The following is an 8,005-nucleotide window of genomic DNA, read 5'->3' as shown; positions in this document are numbered from 1 at the left end:
ATTATATGTGGAGTTAAACTATAGAGTATTCACAAAGTTATGAGCAGAAAGACAGGAGGAAAATGTTTATATGGGCAAAGGTCCAACTCATATGAGAAAAAAATTGTAATTGAACACATAAATGATAAACTCAAGGTATCATTTTGATATAAATCCAAAATTGGTAAACATTTTCTAGAAAGGGTCAGATAGCAATGGGCCATACGATGTCTGTCAAAACTACTTAACTCTGCCTTTATAGTGAGAAGGTAACCATTAAGAATAAATAAAATGAGTATGGAAGTTTTTCAATAAAACTATAAAAACAGGCAATTGGCTAAATTTGGCACATGGGCCACAGTTTGCCAACACCAGATATACAGTGAAAATAATGATATAACTCTGGATAGTTTCTTTTTAAAAAAAATATATTTTATTGATTTTTTACAGCAAGGAAGGGAGAGGGACAGAGAGTTAGAAACACTGATGAGACATTAATCTAATATAAGACAATGAGACCCAAAAGGTCACCAGGGTCTGGCAATATCAGGAATTCTATTAGAAATTAAATGCTTATTTATTGATTTAGCCAACATATTTAAAACAGTGGTCAGTGGCAGATACTCTGCTATCACCTGTAAGTGAAAAAGATGTGTAGGACATGGGCTTCGCCTTCTGAGGAGCAAGCAGGTTGAGTGATGACTGGCTGGTAACACTTCAGCAAAGCTATAATGGAGAAGAAAGTTTTTAAAAGGGCAATTAGAATGATCAAAGGATCGGAAAGGTTTCTTTATAAAGATACACTTAAATCATTAGGACTCCACAGTTTGGAAAGAGTAACTAAGAAGTGTTGTGCCTGAATTTAATAGAAGTAACTTCTTAGATGCTAATAGGTTGCATGTGGTTATTTACATAGTAAAGAGAGCTTGGGGAGTCACCCCGACTGAAAGATTTTGTGTATGCTACTTTTAGAAAAAGACAATTATATAGAAGAAGAAACAAAAACTCTAAAACAAAAAAGGGTAAAGCTCGGCTGGTGTTGCTCAGTGGTTGGGCATTGGCCTTTGAATCAGGAGGTCATGGTTTGATTCCCGGTCAGGGCACATGCCTGGGTTGCAGGCTCGATCCCCAGTGTGAGGCGTGCAGGAGACAGCTGATCAATGTTTCTCTCTCATCGATGTTTCTGTCCCTCTATCCTTTCCCCTTCCTCTTTCTAAAATCAATAAAATATATTAAAGAAATAAATACATAAAAGTAAAAAAGGTAGATCTCTAAAACTCAACAATTCACATTTTCTTTTTATGTATTATCATTTGGACTTTTCTATGCATATATATTGGTGGAAATAAAAAGCAAGAAAAAATCACATAATATTCAGATTACTTGACATGGAATTAATGAACTAAGTAACTATTACATTTATTTTTAATGTACTTATATGATGAAACATCATGGAGGATACAATGTAGTTCTAAAACATTGACTCTGAATTTGTGAGATTAAAAATGAATAGCAACAGAATTAGCAGAAATGTTGAAGATGATAATAGATATAAACACATCAAACCAAATTACTGGAAAACTATGGTTTTCTGGTGCAATTCAAAGATTTTGAAGTCTTTAACTTTGAATTTTACTAAAACTGTATTGAAACCATTCAATGAAGTAATTTACTTAATCTGAGTCCATTAGATAACACCAGTAGATTAACTTTTGTTACAAGGTTAACTGGTATAGTCACTGGGTCTCATTTTTGTGCAGACCTTAAAATAAATCTCCTACCACAACTATATTAAAGTGCATTTAAATTTCTTATATTGTATCTATCACATTTCTTCATTTCTATTCATATCTCACATAGGCAGCCATGTAAAATGTACGTATGAGTCCACACCAGAGTACACCTACACCATGTTCCATTAAATGCCCCACAAGTCTCAGCTGTGTGTGCTGTGAGCACACCCTCATCATATTGTGATAGTTTTCCATTAAAAAGTAAACACATACTACACTGTATTCTGATAATATTGTATCATTTTCACATATAGAAATTCTAAATATTGCAATTTCTTATATTATTTTGATATTTTAAGGATTGAGAACAATGGATTAAATTTGCACAAATACTTTATTATTTCACTTTAAAGTTTCTAGATCCATTTAGTTCAGCAGCATGTGATATTACAGAGATCTTAAAAAGATATGGTTACTGTGCTTTAAATACACAGAATATTTCTGAATGATACATAAACTGTTAACAGGGTAATTCTATGTAAGAGGTCCTCATAATTTGGTTTTAGTTGTATTGTATTCTATTGCATACTCTTTTACAATGTGGCTATTGTTTAAAAATTTTACCATGTGCCATCTGTAGCTATTTAAATTAATTGTACAGTAAAATGTGGTAAGTATTATAATTAGGATTTTTTTGTGTGATGTTGTTTGTAATTACTTTATTGTGGATATCCAAATGATCTTGATTCTATGCAACCAATATAAAGTAAATTGAACTCTGAATAGTAAATGCTCTTGTGACTAAACTTTTAAATAAGTAAATGTTATTTTGACTCAGGATGCATTTTTTTAAATATATTTATATATCATTTTTTGACTCAGGATGTATTTTTTAAATACATTTATATATCATTTTTTGTTATTGGTGTTCCACTCAAGATTTCATCTGGGGGGAAACTTTCAATTGCCATATTTTAAAAAAAAAAACCACTGATAGGAGGCTTGACTTTACGATATATTTTTATTTGTATTTGGATCGTTCCATTTTTACAAAACACATGTTAGGTGAGAATTACTTAATCCTTTTTAGAGTGAAGAAAATTGAAGCTCAAAGAAGTTTAGTGCCTTCACTAAGGCCAAAGAGTTAGTATATGACAGAGGTATGGCTTGATCCAGATGTTTTCAACTCTGTATCCAGAAAATGTTCTATTTTCTCACAGTAATTCCAGGGAGGCATGCTATACATATGTGAAAGAAATAAGGCAAATAAGTACAATAGTTTATAGTATCTTCTCTATAAGAAATTATAAATGAAAATAAAATGATGAAGGAATGGACATGATAGTCCAGGAGCATAGCGAGGGGGGTGTGTGGCCTCAGTGTTCTGGTTATCAGCATTGATGTTCGTGGGAACCTTTGTCTTAGTGTTGACTACTAGGCATTTTCTGAGTTCATTATGCCTAGGCCCAGGCCTTAATGATCTTTCTAGCCTCCTTGTTCCTTTAGGACTGACACCTTAATCTTTCTTGCTATTACCACTGCCTGAAAAATAGTATGTGCTCATTAATAACTATCTGATGTGCAAATTCTACCTCTTTCCTGTTTGCATTTTTTGAACCCCATACTGATGATTGAGATCTGGTTAACCAATGCCATGTGGACAAAAAAAGTCCACATGCTAACCTGACTGGCTCAGGGAAGGGCAGCATGGTGGCTTGCAGACTCAGAGACCTAAAGTAACCACAAAGGATGTCTGAAGTTAAAACTTTAACTAACAGCAGTTTATGGTGGGCAGTCATGTCCTAGGCCAGTATCTTCCCTGACAAAAGTCAATCTTTACCTTCACTGAGCCTGTCTATTGTCTTTTTGTATCTACGATAACGTATCGTTGGAATGTCAAAGTAATTTTCCTTTTCCGGGACCCCTCAAAGCACAGGCACCGCTCTTCCAAGACCACAAAGCCCTTCATTGTTATTGAGCTAATGGTTGACTGTTAACTATCCTGTACCCACCTATGTAAAAGATGTATGTGTTTATCATTTTATTTTTTATCTAAACCCAGAGGTTTCCCCGCTTTGCTTTCTCCCGCCTGCCTCATCTATCACCAATGGACTTTGTGTAACCCATTTAAGTCTGCTCTTTTGATTGTAATGTATAAAAGAAGGAGCAAAACTGCCATTCTCTGGAGCATTATCTTAATCTGTTGAGATTTTGCTTCCCAGCAATTGTCGACAGTTTGGCTCAAATAAACTCACAAAAATATTTCACAGGTTTCAATGTTTCTTATGTTGACAGCCACAATTGTTCTAAAGCCCATCACTTATTTGCCTTCTTATATTATGAATTATTATCTATTTATTGGTCCCCACTCTCATGTCCAACTAACTAATCAGAATATTACATATTACTTTATAAATAGTCTCCCTTTCTGTCCTCTACACACCACCCCACTGATGTTACCAATTTTTACTTGCCTTACTATATACTATTAAGATACTACATTTTGTTCTCTCTTCTGCTCACGACTTCCTGTAGAGCTTACAGTTTACTTCATTAACCAAATATCCATCCCACTCAATTTATAAGTCTTATTCCAGGCCAGTTCTACCCTATATGTTCCCTCTCCATATACAGGATGGGGCAAAAGTAGGTTTATAGTTGTTCAATAATTAATAAATAATAATACAAGAATAAACTCTGTGTTTCACATACTCACAACTAAAAGCCTACTTTTGTCCCACACTGGCTGTTAGGGATCTCATTGTGCAAGCGTACTTCTCCAAGAGACATTTGACATAATGGGGAAATTGAAACATGTCTTATGATACCTTTATGATGCTACCACTAATAGTAAACTCAAGAACTTGAAACTGCCTTTTTCTCTATTCTTATTGCCATATCTCGTAGTGACTTCCCCCCTCATGTAGTCCACTACACTGCAGAGATGCTTCAGACCTGCAATTGAAAGGAACTACTGTACGATATATACAGAGCGAGTATAAGTCACTTACTTAGGTGTAAACTCATGCATTTTCCTTTCAGTAACATCTTGATATTTTCTTTCCTTCCTTGGTTTCTTCCAGGGATCCTATAAACTAGGGCTGTAATTATTCTGACTGGTGTATCTCATTTTATTTTTTTCCATTTACTTAAGTAACTTTAGCTCTAACCTTTTGTTTGGTCTCTGGAAGACTAAAATCTTTGATTTCTCAATATGTCCTTCCCATTCATTGTAGTGGGTGGACCTGGACTGTGAGCTCAGAGTTTTGAGTTTTGGACTTCATCACTGTACTTACAACCTTGCATAATTCATATCACTTCAGGAGACTTCAATTTTATCATTAAAACACTGGGAGTATTGAGAGTGAAATCTCTAGGGTTCTTGCTCCACTATGATCATGCGATCCTCTGCTGAAAGGTGTTTTTGATTTTAACACTAGCTGATTCTTCCGATTTACTACCCTATAGTACAGTGGTTCTCAACCTTGGCTGCACATTAGAATCACCTGGGAATCTTTTTAAAATCCTTATTTCTGGGCCTCGTCCTCTGGAAATTCTGTTTCTTTGTTATGGGGTGGGGCCACAACATTAGTAACAAAGAAACAGAATTTCTGGAGGATGAGGCCCAGAAATCAGGAATTTAAAAAGATTCCCAGGTGATTCTAATGTGCAGCCAAGGTTGAGAACCACTGCTATAGTATTGTCTCTGCTATTTATTTACTTTTTTTTTGTCCTCCATTAAGGATAAGTAAATCTACAAGTTTCTTATAAATAAACTCAAAATACTCTAATACTTTTTGGAAGAGGAGATATTTTGTCACAACTCATTTTGCATGGGAGATAGTTTAGAATTCAAAGATATTTGAAATTATGAACTTGAGAAGAATTCATATTGAACACAGGGAATGATATATTCTCTGAAAACTTTTCAAATTGAGTTAGGATCATCTATAATGTTTAGCATAAGGACAATTGCTAAGTCTCGTTATCTGAAAAACATTGAGAAAACAATTACCAACATTTGTTTTTAATTGACAAATGACTCACCCGTATTAGCTTTTTTTTCATGAAACTTTCTTTTCATTTTTTATCACTTCACTTGAGCCAACCTAATTGTGTTAAATAGTGAAACTTTTTTTTCTCTAGACACCATGGTTTTAGAGGTTTATGAACAAGATCACATTAATTCCAGTGAAAAAATGCCAAACATTAAATCTGACACTCTCATGGATGAAGTAAATATATCCTTGTCTCTCACATCCTAACTCCTTCCTGTCAGCACTTACATTTTGAGAATGTACGTATGCACTGTCCTCATGTAAACTTTCTTTGCCCAGCTCTTCTCTTCTCCAGGAATCTTAGCACCATGTGTGTCATCTCAGCAGCTCCTGTCGCAGCAGTCTGGGAGGTGACCACTGTGGTGTTCTCCTCAATCTGCTGGGACTAGTGCTTGTCTAGCTCCTCTCAGTTCTTCCGAGCCAGCTCGTCATACTGGGCCCAGATGTCCACCATGATCTTGCCGAGGTCCTGAGATTTGGGGGCATCCAACCCCATGGTCAACCCAGAGTTGGCAGTCTGGTTTTATCGACCACTTACTTCCTCCTCATTGTTCTTCTTCATGAAGAGCAGCTCTTCCTTGAGAGCCTTAATCTCTGTCTCCAGTTGCAGCCCAATGGTATTGCTGTCATCAATGACCTTTCGGAGCCATTGATGTCGCTCTCCACTGGCACATGGCTAGTTCCATCTTATACTTGACTCTGACTGGCATTGTCAATTCACAGAACAGTGTGGGCATTGTCCACAGAATTTGCGACGATCTGAGCCCTCAGATCCTTGATGGTCTTGAAATAATGCTCCTAGTCTCTGACCTGGGGTCCCTTCTCCTCCAGGTGTTTCTGAATTTTGCTCTCCAGTCTCTGATTATCAGCCTTCAGGCTTCTCACTGTCTCCAGGTAGGAGGCCAGGTGGTCATTCAGGCATTGCACGGTCTCCTTCTTACTCTGGATGTACCCTATGCCCACCAGACCCCCTGTCATCCCCGCAGACAGGACCCCTGACCCCCAGCCACCCCGCACACTGGTGGAGTGGGACATCAACATCTGGGAGTCCCAGCCCCCCGTGCCTGCATAGACTCCGACCGGGCTACTAGCATACCGAGTGGGTGGCTGGGTGACTGCACAGAGCTCAGGGTCCAGTAGTTTGTGGAGCAGGTGAAGCATGTGCTGAAGCTCATGTTGTTCAGGGAGGAAAGCAAAAAGCCAAGACTCAGGTTCAAGGAGCAGTCTGCCTTGCCTCATTTTTAATTCAATAAATACTTATTGAGTGAATATGTATATGGTACCAATATTCAAAGATGACTTAGATACTTAGGTGTAGCTCCTATATTCTAGGAGTTTTTGCTAACTAAGAGAGAATGTACAAATACAGGGTGGGAAAAAGTAGATTTAAGTTGTGAGTACACAAAACGGAGTATATTCTTGTATTATTATTGTTTATTAATGACTGTATTATTTGTATTATAACTTTAAACCTACTTTTGCCCACTCCTGTATGGGATAGTAGGAAGTTAAAGAAAATATCAAGATTGGCTAGGTTGTTTCTTGCCAACTATGATTTAATCAATTAATTTATTTTCAGGTATAAAAGACTAGAAAGATTCATACATAGATTTTTCACAATAGATTTATGCACTTTACATTGCCTTCCCTAAGGATCAGTCCTCCAATTTTCTGAATGTGCCATACTATAAAAAATGGGAAAATGTCTTGGTGGTAAGCCTTTCACTTTAGCCCCTTATTTTATACTAAGTAGGCAAGAGACAAGCATATCTGCATAGGAAGTCAGCAGTGGCTACAAGATAAGCAAAGGAAATGTTTCATATTAGAGATAAATGAATTTATGGAACACTTCTGCAGGCTAGGCTCTATTCTTATTTCACTCATGCAATCCTTACACCATCCCCCTTAAATAGAAACTGTCATAATACATAGTTTACAAATGATGAAACAGTTAAGAAGCACACACAGAAGAGTGAACTGAGTCACCCAGCTAGAAATGATTACATGTGGTGGTTTAGCTCAAGAGTCCATTCTTAGTCTCTGTCTGTATGTCTCCCCAGAGAAAGAATGCTACAACCCTGCATCTCCTTCAAGAACAACTGTTCAGAGTTGCTACGTCTCAGATCTGAGCTTCCAGGTGGCAAGTCATGCTGTAGGGTGGAGGAGAGCAGCAAATGCTATGCAATCACAGGGCTTGGAACCAGGCTGTTCCTCAGACTCTGTATGAATCATACA

At 36.9% G+C, this 8,005-nt stretch overlaps 1 pseudogene; it reads right to left on the bottom strand.

The window, feature by feature from the left end:
- Window positions 1-6,026: 6,026 nt before the first annotated feature.
- Window positions 6,027-6,945, bottom strand: LOC102263364 (annotated as a pseudogene).
- Window positions 6,946-8,005: the final 1,060 nt, after the last annotated feature.

The sequence above is a fragment of the Myotis brandtii genome, unplaced genomic scaffold (assembly GCF_000412655.1).
Source record: "Myotis brandtii unplaced genomic scaffold, ASM41265v1 scaffold621, whole genome shotgun sequence".
In the NCBI taxonomy this organism is placed as follows: domain Eukaryota; kingdom Metazoa; phylum Chordata; class Mammalia; order Chiroptera; family Vespertilionidae; genus Myotis; species Myotis brandtii.
The sequence above is the reverse complement of the archived record's forward strand: the minus strand, read 5'-3'. Positions and strand labels throughout refer to the sequence as shown.